A 15,503-nucleotide genomic window follows, 5' to 3' on the forward strand; every position below is an offset into this window, starting at 1 on the left:
GTTTCTCCTCTTCGGAAGTAGCTGGAAGTAATTCGACAGCCATTTGAAGTGATGGGATTTCGCATTCAATGGGTAACACAGCTTCCAAGCCATAAACTAGCTGGAAAGGAGTGAACCCTGTTGAATTTTTCACTGAGGTTCGGTATGCCCATAGCGCTGAAAATAACATGTTGTGCCAATTCGACCGATGAACACCAATGGTTCGTCGGATCATGATAACTAGAACTTTGTTGATAGACTCAACCAAACCGTTGGCTTGCGGATAATAAGGAGTAGAGCTATCGTGGCGCAAACCAAGCTGGCTTGTAAGCTCAGTCATCATGATGTTTCGAAAATGGCTCCCATGGTCAGTAATGATTGCTTGTGGGACACCAAACCTAGTTATGATATGATTGAATACGAAAACTGCAGCTGTTTTGCCGCTTGCGTCGAATGTAGGCATCGCCTCGGCCCACTTAGTAAAATAATCAACCGCAAGGATGATATACGCATGCCCCCCGGCCGAGTGAGGGTTACAAGTAATAAAGTCGATACCCCATTTGGCGAATGGACCAGCGGCAATTATAGGGTGGAGAGGAGCAGGTGGAGCGCGCATCTTGCGATCAAACACTTGACAGTTGTGGCATTTCCTGACGGCAATGATACAATCTTTAAACATAGACGGCCAGAAATAGCCAGCGCGCAACACCTTCTGAGCTGTGGCATACCCAGACATATGACCGCCACATGCTCCAGAGTGACAATCATTCAAAACCCTCTCAGCCTCTTCGTGAGTTAAACAACGTCGAAAAACTAAGTCTGCCCCCCGGCGATAAAGTGTATCTCCAATAATTTTGTATGGCTGGGATTGAAACCGAATTTTTCGACGTTCCGCTTTGGAAGCTTCAGGCCGAAAGGTTTGGGTTTGGAGATAGATGATTATATCCCCGTACCACGGATCTACAGTACTGATAAGAAACAAAGATTCGTCCGCAATGGACTCCTCTGCCACAGTCTCTGTGTCAGCACTCGGGAAATCACACATCAATTCCGCAAAAACTAAGGATTTCTTAGACTTGGACTTCTCGAACTCCAAGTCGAACTCTTGCAGGATAACGATCCATTTAGAGTACTTGCCCCCTAGCAGTTGTTTTGTCAAAATATAAATCATAGGGTTGCAATCCGAAATAACTGTAGTTTTACGGAGAAGAATGTAGTGACGAAAACGCTGGACAGCTTGAACGGCTGCCAGGGCCAATTTCTCCACATGCGAATATTTTAGCTCAGTGGGATTTAAGGTCCTACTAAGATAATATATCACATGCTCCGCTCCGAATTCATCTTCTTGAACTAACACCATTCCAATGGTGGAATGCGAAGCTGCGAGGTATAAGAAGTAGTCCTGGTTGTAGTTGGGAGGATGCAACAACGGTGCATGGGTCAACGCGTGTTTAAGTGCATCAAAAGATTGTTGGGCAATCTCGTCCCAAAAGAATTGTGCGTTCTGTTTCAACAACCGTGTAAAACCTTTAGTGACCTCGGCGTAGTTTGGGATGAATCGGCGTAAAAAGTTCGCTTTCCCTTGCAAACTTTGGAGTTGGCGCAAACTCGAAGGAGGAGGCAATTTGATGATAGCCTCGACTTTCGAGGGATCGACGCGAATGCCGGCTTTTGAAACAACAAATCCCAGCAATCGACCTGTTTCTATACAGAAAACACACTTGTGGGGATTCAACCGAATTCGATAATGCCTACACCTCATAAAGATTGCTCGTAGGTGGACAAGGTGATCAGCTCGATGTAAAGAATGAGCAGGCAAATCATCGAGATAGGGTTGCACAATGTGCTTGATGTCATGAAATGCATAAGACATCGCCCGTTGAAAAGTAGCCCCGGCATTCTTAAGCCCAAAAGGTAATTTGCAATAAGCAAATGTCCCCCATGGACAAATGAATGCCGTTTTTGGTTGGTCGGCAGGTAGAATATTGATTTGATTATAGCCCGAAAAACCATCCATGAAGGAAAACATTTCACTTCCGGCACAATCATCAATAATTTGATCGATATAAGGCGTAGGATAGTTGTCTTTTGGACAAGCTCGATTTATATCCCTATAGTCGATACAGATTCTTATTGTTCCTTGTTTCTTGTTGACCGGAACAATATTCGATACCCAATCCGTTAACGGGATCGGATAAATGAAACCTGCTTTCAACAGCTTTTCGACTTCTGCTTTAATCGCAGCCGCTTTTCGAGGGTGAATCTGACGCAACCGTTGCCGGACGGGTTTAGCATCCGGGTAGGTCTTTATTTCATGAACAACAATGGCAGGATCGATTCCCGGCATTTCCTCGTAAGACCAGGCAAACACATCGCGGAATTCTTGGAATAGGGCCTTGTAAGTTTGGATTTCTTCTTCAGTACATGCGGCACCTATATGAATGTTCTCCTCAATTCCGGGCTTCACTGAAATATCAATGGGAATAGTACGAGAAATATTCCCTAAATTCAGCTCTGAATCAGAATGTTTCGTTGGATCCTGAGCGTCTTTGACATATTCAGCGGTAAAGATAGATGAAAAATCATTTTCAAATGCATCATCCTTAGGTAAAAACGAAGATCTGTGATGGAGATCCTCCCATGGTAGATCATCTACACTTAGGATTTCGCGAAGTTGTTCGTCAGATGACACGACTTCGGGAAACGCTATCCGTTCTAAGGTTGAGGTGAAAAGTGATTCTTCACTGACCACATTCATTTGGTCGATTTCGGTTGAATGAAAGTCGGTAAAAGACATGACAGCTTCATAAGCAATTTCATATGGACTCAAAGGCATAGCATCACCGAATGAGTCTATCTCAGAGTCAGATGGGACAATCCAAGGATCATCATAAATAATGTTTTCTGATGTAATCATATGAATTGTTGCAAATGAAGGGTCTACGTTGAGTGGAGGGAGAGGAAAAGTTCCCAGTAAACCGGAATCCTTAACTAAACCTACACCAACGTCCCTATAAGGGATTGTCGTCTTACCGACATGCTGGATACTCTCTGAAGAGGCTGGGTCGGATGAAAAGTATGTCAGCTGATCAATAGTCACGATCTTACCGTTATGTGGAAACTTAATTACTCTGAAGACCGATGAAACGACCGCTGTCATAGCATATGACCAACTTCGACCCAAAAGAAGGTTGTAGTCTAGAGGGGCATCAACCACTTCCACATCCAGACTAACGGTTTTACCTTCTACCCCTATAGGCAATTCTTGTAGAATACCAAACGGACGGAACCCACGGCCATCAAAGGCCTTAAGGATGGTGGGGGATTGGTTCAACGAAGGAGAACCAAGCGATCTCCAACATTGAATCGACATAATACACGTAGAAGCTCCCTCATCAATCACAGTCCGATGAATAGGCCTGTTTTTGACTATCACTGGAATTTGGAAAGCCATTTGATGGGGGAGACGCGGTGTACTATTTTCTAGATCAAAGATCATTAGGTTCGGGTCCTGAACATCAACAGCTCCGATAGCCGACAAAAGCAATTTTCGTTGTGCTGGGCATGATTGCAGCACTTCTAACGCCGACATTGCTGAGGGTGAAACAGCTAAGTCCTCAACAATGTTGTAATTCTGGGCTGCTCTCGCATGTGGATTGAAAGCAGACCTTCGAAGTACACCCTTGGCGGGCGGCTTAATCACTAAGTCTGGGTTAGGTTTTTCGATCTGTAGTGGATCGGAACCAGGAGCTGAGGTTGATGGGTTAGAGTGAGAAGATTCTGCTTCCTTACCATCAACAGGAGCCTTACTACCATAATCTTGCGATCGAGTCGCAATCCTCACATGAGACATCATCAAAATGGGTTCTTCACTGGCATTCGAAGAAGAACCTATCATCTTATTCTCCTGCTCCGGAAATGGATTTTTTAACACAGCAGGAGTGGGAGCACCTTTGACTATTTTCACAACCTCGGCCCGATGAGGGCAATCTCTCGTAAAATGATCCTCTTCACAAATAAGACAAGGATATCGAGGTTTGCGCTTTTCGTCATTGGTTTCCGACTTTTCTGTTTTCTCCTTTGGAGCCTTGTCTGCTTTAGCCTTCTTCTTTCCTTTCTTCTTTCCACCGTTTTTTGATTTGGCCGTAGATGACTCTACAGCGTGAATATCGGCGGTAAGTTCAGGAGGAGAAGACTCTCCTGTCGGAGAATCAGGCAAAGTGATAATTGGAGTATTTGAAGCCTTGGAAGACTTCTTCTTGCTCTTCGTAGTCACGATACCAATCATACCATCAGCGGCATGAGATCCCGAAGGAGTAGCAGCGATTTGATTCGATTTGGGAAGATCCGGAATCTTCTCGTGTAACGTACCCGACTGAGTGTAAACTAAGTCAAGGTATTGTGCCTGAGCAATGACTTGCTCCTCAGTAACTACTCCGGCCTTAGCTACATCTTCAGTAATCTTCGGTAATAATGATTTGACAAACCATTCAGCTAAGATTTGGTCCGGGATAAAAACTTTCACTAACCTCCTACGACGTCTCCACTCATGAATGTGATCAGAAATATACGTGGACGTCGATTGTTTTAGTGAAGTTAATAACTCCGTGCCGTTATCGTATCTGACCGGCAACTGAAAGTGAGTTAAGAACGAGGTAGCTAACTGGCTAAAGTTGTAAAAAGAGGCCCGTGGTAACTCAATGTACCACTTGGCCGCGAGACCAATGAGTGTACGCTGGAAAAGACGTAAGCGGATGGAATCATCTGAGATAGAATTCGAAGCACACCAGAGGTGGTAAGTCATCACGTGATTGGACGGATCCTCTCCAGACTTACCTTCGAACTTGGGTATATCACTGGGCAACTTATTTGGCATTGGCGGCCAGAACGGAAGATATTGAATTGGATCGTTCGTTAGGCGCGTCAAGTCTGGTAAATCCAAAGTTGCGATAAACGGTAACTGCCGGTTAGGATCTCTAAAACTCTGGGTCACAATACCAGCCCCAGGAGGAGGATATCCAGGATAACTAGGAACAGGAGTCGCATTTGGGATATTATATCCTCCTGGAAAACCAGGATTAACCGGACCGTACTGGGGTTGTTGAGGTTGTTGATAAGTGTACCCAGGATACGGTTGATACTGGTAAACCGGTTGTTGGACAGCTTGCCCATGTTGGTACTGTCCCTGGTACGGAGGTTGAACAAATTGAGGTTGAGTAGTAACAACCGTACTTATACCAGGCTGACCTACAGGCATCTGGACCGTGGTTTGAATCGTAGATCCAGACAACGGTAAAGATGTCTGAGGTGTGGTAACAGGGACAGTAGAAACTGGAGCCGTCGATACTCCAGAAGTAAGTATGGTAGATGTAGCGGTAGTTGCAGCAGCCGTTTGAGATGGAGTACTAGGTGCAATTGGCGGCTGAGTAACTACCGAAGTTACAGAAGTTTGAACATTTGGCTGGACAGGTTGCGGTTGCTGGGTTGGACCAGAAACTACGGGTTGTCCAGCTTGAGGAACCATCTGTACACTTGGCTGCAACACCTGTTGACCCTGTGATGGATCCCACACTAACATTCCAGGGTATTGACCCGTAACAGGTTGAGGATACTGAGATCCATAACCGGATTGAGGGTAGGATTGATAATTGTAAGGTGCAGTTCCCATACTTGGAACATATGACTGACCTTGAGGCGGTTGATAACCTTGACTCGAGTATTGACCTTGAGGTTGATAACCTTGAGGTAAATACTGATACTGGGGTTGACCTTGACCTTGAGGTTGGTACCCTTGAGGTTGATAACTTTGGGGTTGATACCCTTGAGGTTGCCATCCTTGAGGTTGATATTGATACTGAGGTTGACCCTGGGGTACATATTGAGGCTGGGGTTGACCTTGAGGCGCGTATTGCACCATAGGTGCATACTGACTTTGAGGTTGCCCCCCAGACACGATTTGTGTACCTTGAGGTTGCCCCCCAGGCGTTAACTGCGGTTGCCCCCCAGGCGGTAATTGGCCACCTTGAGGTTGGGAAACGGGAACTGAACCTGACATCATGTAAATGTCTCCTACACCCAATGGTACATTACCACTGTTTCCAATTAATAACCCATGATCAACGGGTTGAGGAGATGCTCCCGCAAAGGTACCAGAAAGTGATTGATACCCAGTGGGAACAGAAGGACCGCCGTGTAAAAAAGATTCAGGACTTTGAGTAAACACGGACGACTGACCAGACATATTTACAGGAGTATAAATACCTCTAGGTGGAAAAGGAGTACGAGGTGTAGAAAAACCTACTGAGTTGTCTAAATAATTGGTTAACGAAAGGTACCAAGTAGTACTTCTAGGAGGACTGTAAAAGATGGATTCACGCTCCCTTAGATCAATAGTAAGTTGACCTTCAAGGTTAGAGACACCTATATCCTCCTCTGGAGCAAGTTCTTCTATAGCAATCAAACCAGTAGGAAGATTTTCGGTGATAATTCTTTCTATTCTTGGTGAATCTGGAACACTAGAAGTTGGAGTAACAGGTTCAGATATTTCAGGTTCTTCGCCTGTATCACTAGCAGACGAAAAACTACCGACAAGCTCAGAAACTGTAACAGCTTCGGGATTATAACCTGTCTCTAAACTTTGGTAATCTGGATGGACTACCAAGGAAGATTCTCCTTCTTCAGGTGAACCTACTCTACTGTCACTAGGAGGAGTTACAAGGACCTTTAACCCTTCGTACCGACCCGGAATGTCTTCAGGAGATTCACCCCGCGATTTACGGAGTTTTCTTAACAAATCTATTCCGGTAACAATCTCATGAGACTTGCCCCGAAGTCGACGGGACTGTCTCGGTAATTCCGCCACAATCAAAGATTTTTAACAACACACGAAAACAAAGTAAAAAATTTCAAATCAAACCACCTAAAGTCTTCTAAAGAAGCAAACAAATTTGAAGCACACGCCTAAAGAATCTAGAGCGTCAAACCAAACACAAACAGTAGTCTTCCGGACCAAAAGCGCTAGTTGGTGATGAAGCCCAACCTCGCTGGATTCAGTACAGAAATGGCGGGTGGAACAGTTACCCCGGCAACCTGCTTAATGAATAGACCGGCACAAGTTCCTCCACTTTAACCGTCTCGAAGTGAAGTGAACCCCCCGGAAAATCCAAGTGAGTATAACCGACGTCTGCTCCAGGTACAGTGGGACCTTCCCTCCACCGTCACCTCGGTAGAACCCTAAAGATTATGGTCACTAAAGTTACCAATCACAACAATTACACCTGGGGGAACAGTCTAAACTCCGACAGCACGCAAGGGCAGAGTAACAAGCTCAATCCCCTTACCGGCTCCTTGACAGTAATCCAAGGTTTACCGATAAGTGACCCCTGGCTCCTCGACAATGGTTAATCCGAGGTTTACCGTTTGTAATACGTACTGTCTGGCGTCGTTCCCAACGAGGGGGGAATGATCCCCTCACTGGTTCGGACACGAGCTCGTGCTTCTCCTTTAAGAGGAGCTTTCCCAGAGTGCAATTGAAACAATTGGATTTATTCTACTCAAGATAAACTATCTGTTTGGTTTTGTAGTCTTGGAGAGTTAAGTACTCACCTACTCCAAGACCCTAGCCTAAGCTATGTTGGTGTTTCAGAGCCCTAGAAAAATAAAAATTACTAGATTGATTTTAATTTAAGCGTTACTTTTAAGGTTGTTTCTTAAGTCAAAAGGTGATGGAAGTGAAACCAGTGGTGTGTTGACTCGACTCGAAACCACTACAAAATGCACCTAGGATGATTTACCCACTACTTTACTTTTTCGATGAATTGCTTAACTAAAAAGTTGAGAGAATGCAATTTTTATAAAAGCAACTTCTTAATTAAAGACAATCAAAGAAACAATTCGTTTGTCTTTTCCAAGCATAAAAACATGACCGCTCTTTACTTGCACGAAAAAACTCTTTTTCTTCCAAAAACTTTAAATGCTACTTGAAACAAAACTTTTTAAAGGAGATGTTTTTGTATTTTTCTTATTTAACGAAAAACATAAATCTATTTTAATAAAAATCAATTGCAAACTATGAAATCTATGAAAATTCACTCAAAAAACAAATCAAAAGGAAATTACCCTAATTAACCTAATGAGGCAAAGCCAACAATGATTATTCTAAGGTGTTTTACTTGATCACAATCAAATCAAGGACTAGCTTATTGCAGAACCAAAAACTAGTCAAAACAAAACTCTAATCTTTTTGTTCTTTTGTAAAATGGAAATCAACACTTTATAAACAAGTAATTCGAAATTTGACCCAAAAGACAACTTAAATGGCAAGCTGCTCACACAAGGAGACTTTACGACAGGCCCGACTTCTAAGAAGGCTGACAAACCAGAGAGATCTAAGGCTGGACAACTTTCTACCGTCAAAGTCACTACAGGACCTATTCAAAAATCAAACCCTAGGCCTAAACTTCGTTGAAATCCACTAAAACACTCAAAGCTCACAAAACAAGTTCAGGTGAAAATTTTTGACAGGGTACTAAAGGATCTGGGCAGAAAACACTAAGAAAAAACAAAATCTAAAAGCAATTAAAGCAAAAATGGAGTTTTTCTAAATTTTTACAGGAAGACGCAGGCAACCCGTTAGAACAGGCGCGGGCCCGCTCTGTGCAAACGGCAACAGCGCGTCCAAAGACGCACTGTGCAGTACTCAGAGGGTGCGTCTTTCTGGAAAAGTTAAGAAAAACCAAATCTAACTAAATCTAAAGCTAAGCCACCCAAATACTAATTCTCACAGTCAAAAACCAGAAAATAAAAATGATTTTCTCAGAGCAAAGTTCACACAAAGGAAAAGACTTTCACATTAATGGATTCCCCAGCGGAGTCGCCAATTTGTCGTGGCGGAAAAAGTCGTTTGTGCGGACACAACTGACCTCCCTAGGAGTCTAAACTCTCTAGCGACAAACAAGACAAAATGGAGCAATCTTTCTCTAAATACATCTTTTAAAACATGAAAACTACAAGTGTTTAGGCTTACCTTATTCCAAAACGCTGTTGTTGTAGTCCGTCCTTGCCGATCCGGATGAGCTCCTCCTTCACATCAATTCCTGCAACCACAAACAATCAAACAATTACCAAGCACTTGCATCTCATATAATAAAACATATATTCAACATGCAGACCAAGGAACACATGAAATAACTCATTAACACAAGCTATTGAGAAAAATGAACCAGTTTGTATTAATAACGAAACAAAGAAACTCTTACAACCTGGCCTTGGTGTTGTGCAAGTTCCTTCCAGGGTCCATCAAGGGTTTTCCTCTACTTTGACAAAGCTCACCCACTTCCAAGTAGAATCAAGCAAAGACAATCTCTCCTCACAAGGTTCTAAATGGGAGTCCTAATTCCTGCAGCATTTACCCAAAGAAAATGTATAGCTTCAACCTCCCCTCCCTCTGGCTCAATGCCTTTATTTATAGTGCTGTAAAGAGGTTATTCAGGTCCACCATCAATGGGATAATCCCCCTCTTTGGGTGGGATAGCTCCCTTATTGATGGGATAAGTTCCTCCTTAATAGGGATACATGAACCAACTGGAGGCGCATCCATTTCATCAAACCGACCTCTAGAAAGTTCTAGAAGTGACCACAAGTAACTTTTTTAAGATGAAACTTGCGCATTTTGCCTTTTACAGAAGGACGCACCTGTCCCTTAACATACAGAGCGTCCAAAGACGCAGCCTTTGTGAACATTGTGAGCGTCCCCGCAGCCAAGGCTTGAGAGAACCTGCGTCCCCAGAGATAAACACATTTTTTACAAGACTTTCTCTCTTCTTTGAGTTTGAGATGGATAGCAGAGGCATAAGACTTGCCTAAGAGGGTAGCATGACTGTTGATTGAGCCATACTAACTGTAAATAGTCATGGTGACATTTTTTAGTGTAACAGAGAGCATTGATTCTAGGGATCTCATTAGACTCACCAGAGACTCTTTTGGAGTACATTGGTGGTCTACATAGCTACATGAGGCATACCATCCTCATGTTTAATCCCACTAGTATAGATGAGGTATCTGTACAAGCTACTCATCTAGAGGCCAGAGGAAAGAATGGAAATCTAGAAGTTGGGGGACCATCCCAACCCACTGCAAGCAAGAGCAAGGAGAAAAGAAAGTAGAAGTGGAAAGCAAAGAAGGCTAACACTGCACAGAAAGGCAAAGCTTCATGCATTCATTGTAAAAAGGATGGGCATGATGATGAGCATTGTTGGATTTTGCATCCAGAGCTGAGACCTAAGAAGTCCGAGGGCAAGAAGAAGAAGACTGCTGCAGCTATTCAGAAAGATTTGGGGTCAGACTCGGGAGATGAAACAATCATTGCAGCCACATGTATAAAAAGGTAAGAAATTTGAAGCATTTACTAGTAATTCTGCTCAGTCTGCTATTGATGAAGAACATGAGATAAAAATACATGAGCTTTTCCATATTCGAGTTGTTTCCAAATATCAGAAGATTGATACTTTGTTTGATAGTGGCTCACAAGTAAATTTGATTTCTGAAGCAATTGTAAAGAAATTGGGATTAGCAACTACACCTCACAAGAAACCATACCCATTAGGATGGTTGAATGATAAAGCACAACTACAAGTGACTAGACAATGCAAACTCAAGTTTTCTTTTGGTTCAGCATTTGTAGATGAGATTGAGTTAGACATAATTCCTTTGGATATATGTGGAATTGTTTTAAGGAGTCCTTACTTGTATGATAGAAAAGCTATTTTCTATAGAGCTGAGAACAAGTATCTACTTGTTAAAGATGGAATCAAATACTTTGTAAAAGCTCATAAGCTCAAGAATAATTATACTCTCATAAACTTAGGGCAGTTGAAAAGAATGATAAATTCATGCAAACAATTCTTAATAATGGTTGTAAAGGAAAAGAAACCTAATAAAACCATTGTATTTGAAGGCTGTAATGCTAAGCAGAAAGCTGATATAGAAAAGATTGTTTCAGAGTATGATGTTTTGTTTCAAGAACCTAAAGGTCTGCCACCCAAAAAGGAAATAGTACATGATATTATTTTGCAGCAAGATGTTCCATTGCCTAACATTGGAATGTACAGGTTGTCTGCTTTAGAGAATGCTGAAATCAAGAAGTAGGTGCAGGAGTTGCTCGAGAAGGGGTTTATTAGGCCTAGCACATCACCATGTGGGTCACCAATCGTTTTGGTGAGAAAGAAAGATGGCTCGTGGAGAATGTGCATTGATTACTGAGCACTGAATAAGATAACCATCAAAACTCGTTATTCCCTTCCTCGCATAGATGATCTTTTAGATCAATTGAAGGAAGCTGTTTATTTCACCAAGTTGGATTTGAACAGTGGATACCATCAGGTCAGAGTTGCAAAGCAAGATGCATGGAAGACTGCTTTCAAAACAAAGCAGGGATTGTATGAGTGGTTGGTTATGCCTTTTGGCTTGACCAATGCCCCTGCTACTTTCATGAGATTAATGAATGATGTACTCAGGCCTTTTCTTGATGATTTCGTTATTGTGTATCTGGATGACATTCTGATTTTTAGTAAAACGTGGGAGGAACACTTAAAGCATGTTAATCAGACATTAGATGTTTTGAAAAGAGAAAAAATTTATGTTAAACTCTCAAATGTGAATTTGGCAAAACATCTCTAAATTATTTGGGTCATATTGAAAATAGATCCCTCTAAAGTGGCAGTCATTGTAAACTGGCCTAAACCCAAGTCTGCTACAGAAGTGAGAAGCTTCTTAGGAGCAGCACAACATTGGAGGAAGTTCATCTCTAACTTTTCCTCAATTGCAGCTCCCTTACATGCTTTGATAGGATTGAACAAGGTGTTTCAGTGGGGAGGAAAACATCAGAAAGCCTTCGACATCTTGAAAGAAAAGATTAGTACAACACCTGTACTAGCACTACCTGATCTACAAAGACCATTTGAGATCCAAACAGATGCGAGTGACTATGCCATGGGAGCAGTGTTGACACAGCACAGTAAACCCATATGTTATCATTCTGAGACTTTTAATCCTGCAGTAGTTAACTATCCTACATATGAAAAAGAATTGTATGCATTAGTTCAGAGTGTGAAAAAGTGGAAACATTACTTAATGGGCAAAGAGACAGTAATACATACTGATCATCAACCACTTCAGTATCTACACTCCCAAACTAAGTTGCAGCAATCAAGACATTACATGTGGATGGGTTTTCTACAACAGTTTCATTTAGTCATCAGATATAAAAAGGGCATACATAACAAAGTTGCAGACATGTCATCTAGACCCATTATAAATGAATCTACTATAATTAAGCATAATTCTGTACTACATGAAAGTTACATTGAACAATATGCTCAAGATATAGACTTTAAAGATGTATATGCAACTTTGAGTCAAGGCAAAAAGCTAGAAGAATTGGATTATCATTTGAAGGACCGACTCTTATATAATTGTGGGAAACTCTGCATACCACAAAAAAGAGAGTAAAGATAATTAGAGAGGCACACACTAGTTTGATATCAGGTCACTTTGGGGCAAGTAAAACAATTGCACAACTGCAAAGATTTTGTTATTGGCCGAAAATGAATAAGACAGTTTCTAGATATGTAAGAGGGTGTACTATGTGTGCCAAAAGCAAGCCCAGCAATAGAAAACTAGGTTTGTACACTCCATTACCAATTCCTTCTCACCCTTGGGAAAGTGTTTCCATGGATTTTGTTGGAGGACTGCCTAAATCTAGGAAAAGTCATGATTATCTATATGTGGTTGTGGACAGGTTCAACAAAATGTGTATTTTGATACCTTGTAATAAACATATTACAGCTGAACAAACTACAAAACTGTTCTTTGAACATGTATGGGTTCATTTTGGATTACCCACTTCTATTGTATCTGATCGAGACACCCGATTTGTGGGAAGTTTTGGTCAAGTCTGTGGGAGCTGATGGACACCCAACTGAAGAAAAGCACAAATTTTCATCCACAAACCGATGGCCAGACAGAAGTAGTTAACAAGACAATGATCTAGTTACTTAGAGGATATTGCAGCAAACATCCTAAGCTTTGGGATGAACATTTGTGTTATGTGCAACATGCTTACAACAGAGCAAAACACTCTTCTACACAAAGATCTCCTTTTGAAACGTGTTTTGGTTTCACACCAAGGTCTCCTTTGGATTTTGTCTTTGATAAAGACACCACGGTTGATGGACACAGTGATGTGGACAAGGCAACTAGGTTCATTGAACAGATCCAGGGCATTACAGGATGCAAGGTGAAGGTAAAAAGCTAAAGCCTATCAGGTATGGACCTTTTAGGATACTTGAGAAGATTGGTGAAAATGCTTTTCGCCTTGATCTACCAGCTTACATGCAAATCTACTCAGTCGTAAATGCAGATTGCTTGAGATTGTTTGAACCTTCAATGATTGAGGATCCTGAAGAGAAAAGTCAATTGCCTTCTATTGATGACCTGCTACCTGAATATCTGAATGAATTACAGGAAGACATAGTCTTGGACAGGAAGGTGAGGACAACGTGCAAAGGAGATGTTGAGTACCTCAGAATTGGACTCAAAGGTTCGAAGCCGAGCAGTACAAAGTGGATTGAGATTAGGCAAGTGAGACAATAGTACCCTCACTTAGTCGATGCTTGAAAGAAAACCAACTTTTGGTGGTCCAAAAGCTTTTCAGTGGGAAGGCCATGATCCAAATTGGATCCATAAAGAATGCTAAACAGAGCCATGGCTATACCAAGTCGGAACAGACTTTGAAGAACAACGATCAAAAACACCTCTAAACCAGTGGTAGTGGCAGCTAGCGTGGAACGACGAGGACCTCGGTTAAAGCGCGCTGACCGAGGCCCATGGAGACTACACGAGAGGCGAAATTAGCCCCTGGGAGGCTTGGATTGGGAAACAGAGGCAGTTTTTGATGTGCGATTAGCGCTAATCGCGCATCGCTGGGCGAAAAACCTCAAAATGGAGAAGCCCTGAGCACTCGGTCGTGTGGGAGCCGGGAAAACAGTGGGACAAAATGCTAATCGCTAAAGGCGGGACTCGCTTCGAAACCAGCGGTATTGATTGGAGGCATCCATGGGCGGTAAGTAGTTTTAGTGGAAACGGAGCGATTCCACTCAGCGATACGCGTGGCAAGTGGAGGAGAGAGAAAACCACTGCTCATCACACGCTAACAGTCGAGCAAGTCAACCGCACGAAATGAGCGGATGGCGTTGGATTTGGGGAATCCAGATCTGACGATTGATATCGCGCCCGATGGTAGGACCCGATTTAACGAGGGAATAAGCCACGATTTAGAAGAACTTGAGGTTCACTTTCACTGCCACGGTGGCAAAAGACTCATTCCATGACATAACCAAAGAATTGAACCGACGGAAGGCTGGCACAGTTTGTAGGAGGGAAAGTGGCCACTCCCTGTGAAGTCTGATGATGGAACCAAAATAAGGAACTCTAAGCGCAGCTGCAAGCAGGAAAATTGATGGAGGTGGAAGAGGAACTAAACCGCCATGAACTTGAATGGCTTTAAAGCCATGAACAGAGAACAGAAAGGACACCGAAAAGGGAGTCGGGAATCGAAAGACGGAACACCGAGGATAGAAGACAGCGAAGAGAAGAACTTGTGAAGCAAAAAGCAGAAAGAGGACAGAGGGCCGAGTTGACCAAAGGCAGCGTCGAGCACCAGAGAGCTTGAGAGATTCAAGCCATCCCAGAGAGGATCTGTCAGACCAGAGAGGTCAAAGAGCTGGTAAGGAAGAGAGTCTGTGTACTCTAGTGGTTTGGGGAATCCAAGAACCACCCTGCTAAGCCAATCTGTTTCAGGAGACTCATGTTGAGCTCCTTCATTGTAATTCTCTGCTTCAAGACACAATAAAAGAAGGCCACCATTGGGAGCTGGACCGGAGATGTAGCCCTGGAGGATAGGGTGAAATCCTTATTAATTTCTTGTGTTCTTGTATTTGCTTACTATGGTTCTATACTATTTTCCATTTCAAGTGTCTGTGTATTTACAATCTGATTGATTCGTTGCTTAAATAACATAGACACATGCACCAACATATGAGTCTGTAATGCCTTCATTTAATAATTCTTAACTGAGGTCACTCATAGGGTGATTATCAGATCATTCATTGAGAAGGGAACAACATTGACATGAAAACAAATCAAAGACACTTTTGTAGAGGACTTCAAGGCAGATTTTGAAGACCAACAAGTTTATCTTAGCATCCAATGGTCAAGGTTACACAAGGCTGCATGCAAGTACCCCGCCTTCCCATGTGCGGACATCATCAGCTGGATTATCTCACATACAGATGAGTAGACTATGACATTGAGCAGTGCCAATGGGAGAGAGCTTGCCACCTTTAGGGCAGAGAACTTTCAGCAGATGTATCACCTTCTCGAGCCGGTGAAGCGCATGAAATCACCTTTCTATGCCACCCATAGCTATGTGAATGCAAGAGACATTGCCAAGCGTTGGGTGAAAGAGT

The sequence above is a fragment of the Pinus tabuliformis genome, chromosome Q (genome assembly GCF_031772625.1).
Source record: "Pinus tabuliformis cultivar Carrire ecotype Pingquan chromosome Q, CPIR1, whole genome shotgun sequence".
NCBI classification, from domain to species: Eukaryota; Viridiplantae; Streptophyta; class Pinopsida; order Pinales; family Pinaceae; genus Pinus; species Pinus tabuliformis.